The sequence below is a fragment of the Egretta garzetta genome, unplaced genomic scaffold, assembly GCF_000687185.1.
Source record: "Egretta garzetta isolate BGI_Z169 unplaced genomic scaffold, ASM68718v1 scaffold256, whole genome shotgun sequence".
NCBI lineage: Eukaryota > Metazoa > Chordata > Aves > Pelecaniformes > Ardeidae > Egretta > Egretta garzetta.
Genome location: NW_009260073.1, coordinates 1,932,774 through 1,943,894, shown reverse-complemented (window position 1 = coordinate 1,943,894; position 11,121 = coordinate 1,932,774).

Genomic DNA, 11,121 nt, shown 5'->3' with positions numbered 1-11,121 from the left:
TTCTTTTTGAGGGGAGTAAGGAAATAAAAGAGCAGGAGTAACTTCAGCAGCATCCAGCTTTTGATGCACAGACCAGTTTATCAATCTATAAATATTTAAGATGGAGAAGTAGTTACCTGAAAAAGGGAACTAGACATCCAGGTATCCCCTGCTTTTGATGCAAAGGCACTGGGGAGCTCTAGGGGCCAGTCCCACCAGCCTGTGTGTGGAGCGTAGGGAGAAAACAAGAGACTGGCAATAAATCTTGTAGTCACAGGATCCTTCTCCTGGTGCTGCCAGCAGCCAAGAAGGGGCTGATGACAGGACTGCGGCTCAGTGAGACTGAGGACTGAATGGGAGCAAACAAGAACTGGGGAAAATGCAGCCAGAAGCTGAGTAACAGCATTAAAATTCCTTTGTGACCAAAGGAATTAAAATACCACTCGTGTTTTGTCATTTTAAAATTCTTGCACGGAGTGATACTAAGTTGCAGGGTGTGGTTGACATTCCAAGTGTTTCAAATGCAAGGGACTTCAACAGATGAGAGGATGGGGCTGGAAGAACCCCGAACTGGGGAAAATGCAGCCAGAAGCTGAGTAACAGCATTAAAATTCCTTTGTGACCAAAGGAATTAAAATACCACTCGTGTTTTGTCATTTTAAAATTCTTGCACGGAGTGATACTAAGTTGCAGGGTGTGGTTGACATTCCAAGTGTTTCAAATGCAAGGGACTCCAACAGATGAGAGGATGGGGCTGGAAGAACCCTCTAGAGTTCAACACGGTGAGGTGCAGAGCTTGGCACCCGGCTGGAGCCACCACATTTCTCTGCACAGGCTGGCAGGCAACTGGCTGAGTTGCAGCCCTGGCTTGACAGGCCCTGGGGGTTACAGCAGATGCCAAATTGAATATAAGCCCATGTGTCATGTGGTCTCCTCACGAGTAAGGCACTTTGCATACTATGATGTTGGGAGTTGCATTGGGAGGAGCGAGGACAGCAGATGGAGGGAAGTTATCCTCCACCTCTGCTTGGCACTGGTGAGGCTGCACCTGGAATAGCATGTTCAGTTCTGGGTGTCCCCCACGCCCAGCCCAAGGAGGATGTGGAGGAATCTGGAGAGAGTCCAGCAGAAGGCTACTGAGGCAGCCAGAGGCATGGAGCATATGGCCTGCACGGAGAGGTTGGTGGAGCTGGGCGTGTATAGTCTGGCACGGAGGAGACTGAGGGCGGATCTAATTGTAGCCTACAACTACTTCAAGGGCAGTTTCAGAGATGAGAAGGCTCATTTTTTTCTTGGTAGTAGGAGATGGTATATCAAAAGGCAGTAACCACAAATTGCGGCTTGGAAGCTTCAGTTTGGGACATTTGGAAACTAGAAGACTACTTCACTTGGAAGGTAGTACAGTACCAGAACAAGTCAACAGAGAAATGGGGGCATCTCCATCCTGGGAAGGTTGCAAGTGACCAGGATCTAACAACCAGCTTTTGTTAAACTGCCCCAGGTTACCTGTTACAGTATGAAAAATTTGGGATGTGTTGCTCCAGCCTTGGGAACAGAGTGCTGTGCTCCTCAACAAGGAGCTTACAGTGAGTCCTCTCCCTGCACCATGGGTGGGGGACCTGTTCCTTGCAGGAGGAGCTGGAGGCTGATGCTGCTGGCTGCTGCTTTTCTGCTCTGGCCAGGGTGGAAGGACAAGAATGGTGGCAGGAACAGCAGCTGATGTATTTAGGAGGAGGCGCAGGCTTTGCCACTGGTGGGAGGGTTGTCTCTTCACAAACAGTTGGAGAAAGCAGAGGCTGGGGCATATCTGAGGTAGCTCTTCCATGGTCAATGAGTCAGAAACAGAAATATGTGGAGTCCTCCCTGAGGACACCTGTAACATCCCTAAGGGTGACAGGGAACCCTGCTGTGAATGGGGTGCGGGAAAAAGAGCAGAGAATGTTTGGTAGGGAAAATGGGAAAAGGAGATAATTCCTGCTTCGTTTTTAACAGTCACCTTTCCAGCAGTACCATAAACAACATGAGACAGTTTAATGAAGTTTCCCAACCCCTTAAAGAATTGCCGTGCATGAGAAATGCAGTTCTAGATGCAGCCCAATGCACAAGTAACAAGCAACATAGAACTGATTTGAAAATTTCTTATGTGCTTTTTGCTTAGATGAGTTTCAGATGTGGTTAGCTGATATTGCAAGGCCCGCAGCAAGACATAAAAAGTGAGGAGATCTGCATGAAGTTGGAAGAACGAGATTGGGCAAAGGTATTCCTGTGTGTTTAGCATTTCAAGCAGAGTACTATAAAAACCAAGATAGTCAATTCCATTGGTTAAGAACCCTCAATACCATACTGAGAGGTATGATTACTTACAGCACCGTAGCCAGACTGAATTGCATTTTCTTTTCAAGTCTTTATACATGTGCATGTTAATATCTTACCAGAACAGCTTCCGCTCTTAGCGTATGGAGAGCGGGAGAAAGGCAGTTTTACTGTCCCCACTTTGCAAATAAGAAACTGAGACATAGATTCAGTGATTTGCCTAAGGTGATGCTTGAAATTGATGGCAGAGCTGGAATTAAAACTAACTTTATAACTACACATGGACTTTTTTGCAGGCAGAGTTTTATATTTACACTAGTTTGGCTTTGGGCCCAAGTTAATATACCCTACCCCTTAGCATGGCTTGTTAGCTAAAGCTCAGTGTTAGGCTAACCACAACTTGATTGACTTGGAGAGCAGTCAGGTGAACTCATGTCTGTCTGCAAAAGAGGGTCTGTGTTGATGTATAGTCCCTTAAGATCCCTTCTAACACCTCAAGATATTTCTCCAGTAGACTTCTATTGCATCACGATTCAATAAATATTACTTTCTCCCTCCTTTTCCCCCTCTCATCCCATGAAAATGTTTAGCAGCACTGGGAAGGTGAGGCGTGTGCATAAAGCAGATGATTACAGAGAAGCGGCTGGTTGCAGTATTCAGGCTTGCTGACATACAGAAGAGGCAGGTGGCAAAGTTGTGGCCACATTCCTGGTGGATTTATGGAATGGTTTGAAGAAGTATTGATGAAGGAACAAGATAGTTCAGAAAACAGTATCGTTCTTTGGCTACCCTGATACTTTCTCTGACTTTACCAACCATTCTTTCTCCTTTTGCTGAACAATGGACCTGAAGGGGAAGCCGTGCCAATAAACAACATATCTGTCAGGATCAATTTTTACTGGACAAAGTGAGAGAAGGTGTTAGATACTGGGTGGTTAAGCCTTCCCTACTTCAGAAAGCAGCTATTAGAGGTTCCTGGTGCAGCCCGATGCTACACACGGAGGCAGATATGACCGCCCTTACGCACAACACATAGTTTGGGACTTGGTTTTCAATTTTCTGTATTCCAGCAAGACCCTCTGGCAACAAGTCATAAAGTAACACATGAAATGATCGGCGCAGGCAGCAGTGACAACAAATTTGCCTGTAAAATGTCATGCAAACCTTTTATAAAAGGCGGCAAAATCCTCTGTTTGGTTTGAATCAGTCTGATGCATGTCCAGGGCCCTGGATCACGTTGTGAGAGTTTAGGAAAGTTTTTCTGCAGGCACAAAGCTGCTCTTTGGGAAAGCGCAATGTTTCAGGGCAACGAGAAACTGCTGGTTAAGCAGCCAGGGATCTTGCACAACATGTTTTACAAAAGTTGCTTCATTTCTACCGCCCCATACACCGCGGCTGCTGCAGGGATCCATGTCACTCAGATGACTGACTTGAATCCTTCACTTAGCTCCAGTTTGGATGTGGATAGCTCAGGGCTGCCTCTCCCAAGGCTTGTAATCGGAGAGAGTCCTGGGAGAGCCTCCGACCTCTGCCTGTGTTTCCTGCAGGGAATATGCTTGCTATGTTGCGAGCCGAGAACCACACTCTCATTGACAGACAGAAAAAAACATGGGGAGAAATTAGTTTAAAATTGCTTCGATTTTCAAAACTTGAGCTATTTCTCCCACCAGCAGCTAAGCATATGCAGGTCTTGGGGGGTGTTTTTTTATCCTGTAGGCTCAGCTGGCACATTTGAAAAGAGAATCCACCAGTACACCTGGGCCCCTGTGAGCTACAATCAAAAGGAGAGAAAAATTCTCCTCGGAAAATTGGAACATTAGCTCCACAGCAACATTATTTTTGTTACTGACATTCATTTGATATATGCACATCAGGAAATGTAGTTTTATCACTTTGGCAGTAGACTCTGTTAGATTCGGTGGGGCAGGGAGAAGTTCTCTGCTCAAATATGCTAGATATAAATTCAGCTCAGGCTGCAACAGGAGCACTTATTTATAATTACTACGTACCACTTGGGCTCTGATTTTACAAAGCACCTCAGCTCACGGTTAGCCCACAATTTCTGCTGAAATCAAACCTTCAGTTAGTTAGGCTTGAGCACATGGTTGAAGTTATGTATAGGCTGAAGTGATTTCCTCAGTCAGGCACTCGATGGTATTTCCACATCTGCTTAGATTCAGAGCCTGATCCCGTCGTGTTAGGAGGGCAAAAATCCATTTGCTTTCAAGCGGAAGCCCCTCATTTGGTATTTTGCACTCTGGGTTGGACAGGGAATTAGCAAACTGCCAATCCTTCTTACAAAATTACACTGATTCCACTACATCAAGTGGGACAGCTTTCCTTAGAATGATTAAACTTTTCCAAGATTTCATATCCTCTCTCATCAGACTCCATTTACCGCAGGAAATTACAGTTAAGCCGTATGAAGACTTTCCCTGACTAACTCCAATGTTTATAAATTATAACCAGGCAGAAAATGTGAATCTCAACAATGTAACTATAGTCTGAAGCGTAAGCGTTCACAAGTTCAACTGCTTTCCCAAGTATTTTTTACCGCAGCAGTAACATGAGTTTGTATAAACAAAGTATACATTTTTAGCATATTTGCACGCTGCAATATAATAGATAACGTTTGTGTGTATGAGAAGAGCGCAGACCTGTGTGGGCTGTCTCTGCCTTCGTTCTCAGACAGGAGATTTTTGGACTTTTCACCAGCAGTGACCACCAACAGAGCAACTTCCCTCTGTTCAGGGTTTCTTTCATAAGAATGCTGCTGGAAAGCTTCTTAAGAAATAAGCTTCATAAAGCTTCTTAAGAAACAAAACAATAACAAGTTGGATATGGTTTATCCAGTCACACGTTATTCTTCATGTTTATGGCAAGATCTCAATATTCTTCCTTCCAGTACTCCAGCAGTCAGGCCAAGATATACTTCTTGTTATATCGTAGAGTAACTTCATATGCACAGTATGTGCCAACAGGTGAAGAAAAGGCTCTCTCGGGAGCAGCGAGCAGAACTAGAGGTAATGAGGGCCAGAACCGGTCACACAATTCATCTTTAGGTTTTCTTGCACTATCCTGAACAAATCACTGACTGGACCCAGCTTCGTTATTTTCTCTTATGTACGTAACAGATTTAATACCTTATCCGCATTGTGTAAAATATGCAGCATACAACGTGGGTCATCATAATACAGAGAATAATTTAAAAACTTTAGGTCTAAATAAGAAATCGTAAAACCTAAACACAGTCAATACATCCTACACGTGACTTCACGTAATGGCGCTCAGAAGGCGACCGCAGCTTAGGGACAGGGTTTAGTGGTGGAATGGCAGGGTTAGATTAACAGTTGGACTTGATGACCAGTCTTTTCCAACCTAAACCTATGATTCTGTGATCCTGCACGGTACTTTTTTAAAATGCTTGAGAGAGAGCTACTGCTCACAAGTGTACTTGCGTGTAAGAGGAAAGGACTTGTTAGGAACAAAAAGAAGATCGGTTACTGCACTGAATTTAGGGAAACTTTATCATACACTGACTACTGGAATAGGCTAGGATTTAAATTCTAGGTTTTAAGCTTTGAGGATTTAAATTAGGCTCTTAGTACCTAGACTTGGTGCAGAGGCTGGCCTTGGCTATGTTTTGTTGAGCTCCTCTTCTTTATGGATGATTGCAAGCGATCCCTCCAGGTAACCCCTTAGAACGCTGCCAAAGTCACTTCATAAAATCAACAGCGGTGACTGTACGGGGTGGGGGGTGTAAACTAGGGAACTCTGACACTGGGTTAATGCTTGGCCACGGCAGAGTGTGTGGCCAGCCCCTTGGGGAGAGGACTTCACCCCTTGACTCTACATGGAACCAAAACCAGTTAAACCAGGCATGACACTCAGCATTCCCTTTTAGGACCAGCTTAAAAAAGGAAAATAGCTCCACTGTGCACTGACAAATTCAGCTTAATTGAAAATGTTAGCACCCAGGAGAATTCTGGCCCGTGACCTAGATAAAAGAGAGGCAAACCATTGTGTGACTGCATCTCTTTAGTAAATGTAGCACCGCAGTCAGCAGTCTGCAGTCTGCAAAAATACTCATTTTCAAAGCAAGCTTTCAGTGAAGCTTTCAGAATGACTTCTGTTTCAGGAGAGAAACGCAGATGCAGGAACTAGAAAGGGCTTTCAGTGCCTGCTTGTTTGTTTATAGTCATTCTTATCTGGGGCAAAATAAATGCTTGTGCATATTTTATTTGCAAATAAAGCAGGCACAGTGAAACCTGTAACAGAGCAAAAGGGCATACAGTGGTGCCCTTAAAAATCTGTCCCATGTATGCAAGATAACTAGCTGGAGGAAACCTATGCAAACACTATCAAACATTTATATACTCTCTAGGCTGTAAAAGGAAAGAAATCACCCATAAGGTAGGAAAGTGCTCTGAAACTCATGTTATTTCTTGTAGGGAACTGTAGTTGACCTTTCTGCATTGACAAATGAAAGGACACCTGAAATTACTGGAATGGACTACTGGAAAAGGCTTCCCAAACTACAGCCAGTGCATGCTTACGGTATTCAGATATACAGCTAGTGCCCACAGCACAGAAGGACAGGCCTCTCGTTTTCACATTTCTTTTAAAGCTATAGCTGATTTGAAAAATGTTGGCGGTCAGGAATGGCCTTTTTATATAGATATGTACCGTACTCTAACGTGCAGATATTGTACTTGAACTGGTAATGAGTTTCACTAATGTCTTGTGGCCCAGATGTGCTTGTTTCGGTACATCTCTAAGTCTGCCAGTCTGGGAAGCCTCCACGATGAGACACAACAGATGGACAGAAGCAACCCAGGTCTGCATTCCTTCACAGCAGCCGCACAGCATGAGCTATGCTGGAGTTTAGCTGACGTGCAATGATGTGGGGATTGTTTTCCAGAATGGTCAATGGTCTTTGTCTTAAGATATCCACTCTGTTCCCACCGTATCTCGAAGGGTAACAGCTTCGTGCACAGAATACCTCTGCCCAAGAGACTCCATGGAGCTCTCATCCCAATGAGAACAAATGGCTCTCGTCATCGTGCCCTAATTCTTGCGGTGTATCATCTTAGTCTGTGCTACTTTCTACAGGCTGGTGGGCATTTAGAATAAAGAAGTATTCACTTAGATGACAGGCAAAGGACGGTGTCAGTGGTGAAAGAACTACGGATCTGTATTTCTGAAATGGCAGCATCTAGAGACTCATCTCAGCGAGTCAGACTTAATGTGATTTAACAACGGGTTTGTTGCCTCCCTGGAACTGAGATCCTAAGCGTTAGTCCTCCTGGAAGGCAAATTTTGATTCTCCCTGCTCATTCAAAATATTTTCCCCAAACCTAAGATGTCTAAGGCTTTTGAAAACATAACACAGCATTTTCTGTGAATACCAAATACATTTTAAAAGTACTTTTCAGTAGTGAAAGACTTTAAACTGTTTCTTTTAAAAATGTCTGCGAACTTTTGTCTTTTTTGTTTTCATACTCTCCAAGTTGTTTTGCAAGTAGGTTTTTGCCAGTGTTGAAAATGGAAGCACATTGCTGTAAGTAGGCACAAGAAATTCAGCTGCACAGTGAAGCCATTTTTTTCGATCTTATGATCTCAAGAATCAGGGTCTGAACAAGAAGACATTATAAAAGTAACTGGAGTTAATCATTCCTTTCATTTAGCTTAAGAACAGTTCATCCAGTTTCTTCAGGGTCATGAAACCGACTCCTAAGCCAGCTGAAGTTGGTGGCAAAACGCCCAGTGATGGTAAATGGTACCACATTAGATCCTGGGTCTTCTTTTACTGGCCTCACCAAAATCTAAAGACCTATAAGAGGCAGAGAGAGAGTTTCCAAACCAAATCCATTATTGCTCAAAGCAATGAGGATGCTTACTGATAAGCCACAGTGCTGTGGCCAACTGGTAGAAGAAAGCTGGAGGGCTGGGCAGTCAGGCTAGGTCACCGGAGTCCTACGTTAAACACCCTGCTCTGCCACCAGCTTTCTCGAGCAAACTATGTGCTGCTAATTCCTCAGTGAACGGTGAGTGTGGCAAAGCCCCACTCCCACACGCTCCAGCACTCAGCGAAACCTCAGCCTTCCGTTAGGCAGTGTGATCCCCTACAAAACCAATGGGAGGAATGAGGGGCTTTCGGCTGGGGAGCACAGAAAGCAATAAGCTGAGTAGAGCATTGCTTAAACTAGCCATTGGGAAATACTGAGTCTAGGCACAGGTTTACTCCAAAAGGAGTTAAACACGTTGTGATGGCAAGAGGGAGGCATTTATCCTTGCTTAATACTCTTACTGTGAATAGCCTCCTAATGTCAGGTGCCCTTTTAAATGAGAGAAAAAGAAGAGATGTGACAGACAGCCCTGGGTTACGTTCCTTCCCTGGCTAGGCTTTTTTTCCTGCTCTGCAGCCAAAATATGTGCCAAAGCCCTCTAAATTTAAGTAAGTTTAACTACTAAGCTATTTGGCACTTCATGGCGAAAGGTTCTCTCTCTTTCTTCCTGAAGTGGTCCTCCACTTTGTAAGCAATGAAACAGCCTCCGGAATAGGGACTTGGATCTGACTCTTCCACACCAGTTTCTAACTCCTTACCACAAAGTCAATATCTCAACATCTGTCCTTGGCCTAATGTATATCCAGTTTCTTTACGCAAACCATAATTCAGAGAGCTGTACAACTCACTGTACACTGTAACAGTCTGCTGGTGGTCACCAGCTCCTAAAATACAGAAGCACCAGCTGCAAGTACAACAGGGAGCTGGTCAGGTAGACCCCTGACCTCCCAGTCAGAGCCTTTGCCACTGGGTGATAACTAAACGTGTACACCGAGAATTATAAGACTTTGCTCAATTCTGTCTTGTGCAAAGCCTCACCTAAGTACCTTTACTAGCCTACCCCCTTGGCAAGGGGAAGGCCAAGTTTAAGAGTCCCCTGGCCCTTAAAGAGACCACCAAGCAGCTCTGTGTTACCATGAGATGGAGGCCCCCAAGAAAAAAACAAATGTGAGACTGGGACAACACTGGCAGAAAAACATGGTCCGAGGGAGCTAGAGGGGAAAGCTGAACAAGTTTTCTGAGGATTTCAGTAATGCCTCAAGATTCAGGGCAGTGCTCAGAGCTTTCTGTTGGATGTAACATTTAGTTCCAGCTGATGGTTAAAACAGTGACCTGGCTGTTGAAGGTACAAAATAAGGTTTTTGAAGGCAACGAGACCTCAGTTTGCAGGCTGGTGCTGTGTTCCTTCTGTAGATGGCACTGTAACTTACCGAATGCTTTGCTTCCCTGCCCATTATTTTCTCTGATGCTATCAGTGTTATGGCATCTCAAAAAAGCACACTGAAGGTAAAGAAAACCTCAAAACCATAAGTAACATCAAGATGCATCTCAAATCACAAGTGGGATTTCTGGCCTCAAGAGCATTATAGCATGATACAGGATCTCATCAAACAGCACCCTAGATCAGTATCCAGCCTTTATGAACAGCTGACAGCATCACCTTGGGGCAGAATATAGGAAGAGACTAAACATATAGTGGTGTGCCCTTACATGCTGTACCAGCTTGGAAGGAGCTCAGCTCTAGGGCCAGTTTTGTTCAATATCTTTATCAATGACCTGGATGAGGGGATTGAGTGTGCCCTCAGTAAATTTGCAGACGACACCAAACTGGGTGGCAGTGTTGATCTGCTCGAGGGGAGGAGGGCTCTGCAGAGAGACCTGGACAGGCTGGATTGATGGGCTGAGGCCAACTGTGTGAGGTTTAACAAGGCCAAGTGCCGGGTCCTGCACTTTGGTCACAACAACCCCATGCAGCGCTACAGGCTTGGGGCAGAGTGGCTGGAAAGCTGCCTGGTGGAAAAAGACCTGGGGGTACTGGTTGACAGGCGGCTGAATATGAGCCAGCAGTGTGCCCAGGTGGCCAAGAAGGCCAACAGCATCCTGGCCTGTACCAGCAATAGTGTGGCCAGCAGGAGCAGGGAAGTGATCGTGCCCCTGTGCCCGGTGCTGGTGAGGCCGCACCTTGAATACTGTGTTCAGTTTTGGGCCCCTCACTACAAGAAAGATGTTGCATTGCTGGAACATGTCCAGAGGAGAGCCACAAAGCTGGTGAGGGGTCTGGAGCACAAGTCATATGAGGAGCGGCTGAGGGAACTGGGGTTATTTAGTCTGGAGAAGAGGAGGCTGAGGGTAGACCTGATCGCCCCCTACAACTGCCTGACAGGAGGCTGTAGTGAGGTGGGGGTCGGCCTCTTCTCCCTGGTAACGGGCGATAGGACGAGGGGGAATGGTTTGAAGCTGCGCCAGGGCAGGTTTAAGCTAGACATTAGGAAAAACTTCTTCCCCGAAAGGGTTGTCAGGCTCTGGAATGGGCTGCCCAGGGAGGGGGGTGAGTCCCCATCCCTGGAGGTATTTAAAAGAAGGATAGATGAGGTGCTTAGGGATATGGTTTAGTGGTGGGGTGGCAGGGTTAGGTTAAAGGTTGGACTCGATCATCTTAAAGGTCTTTTCCAATCAAAGTGATTCTATGATTCTATTCTATTTTATGAGCTGGAGGGACACCATACAGGCAGATGGGGTATCTTTACATTTAATATCCCTTGACAGATTTTTCTTCAGTGAATTTCTTCAATTGCTTTTGCACCCATATAAACCTTAAGCATCCACAGCAAACCAGATGGTCCTGGCTGAAGCATAACTTCCGACTTTTTTCCAGAGTGAACATAAATCCAAATGCATGGTAAAACATTTGAAGCAATTAATGTGCAAATGATTATCATTATGAGCAGGAGCTAACTAAAACCAACTGCTTACACATGAC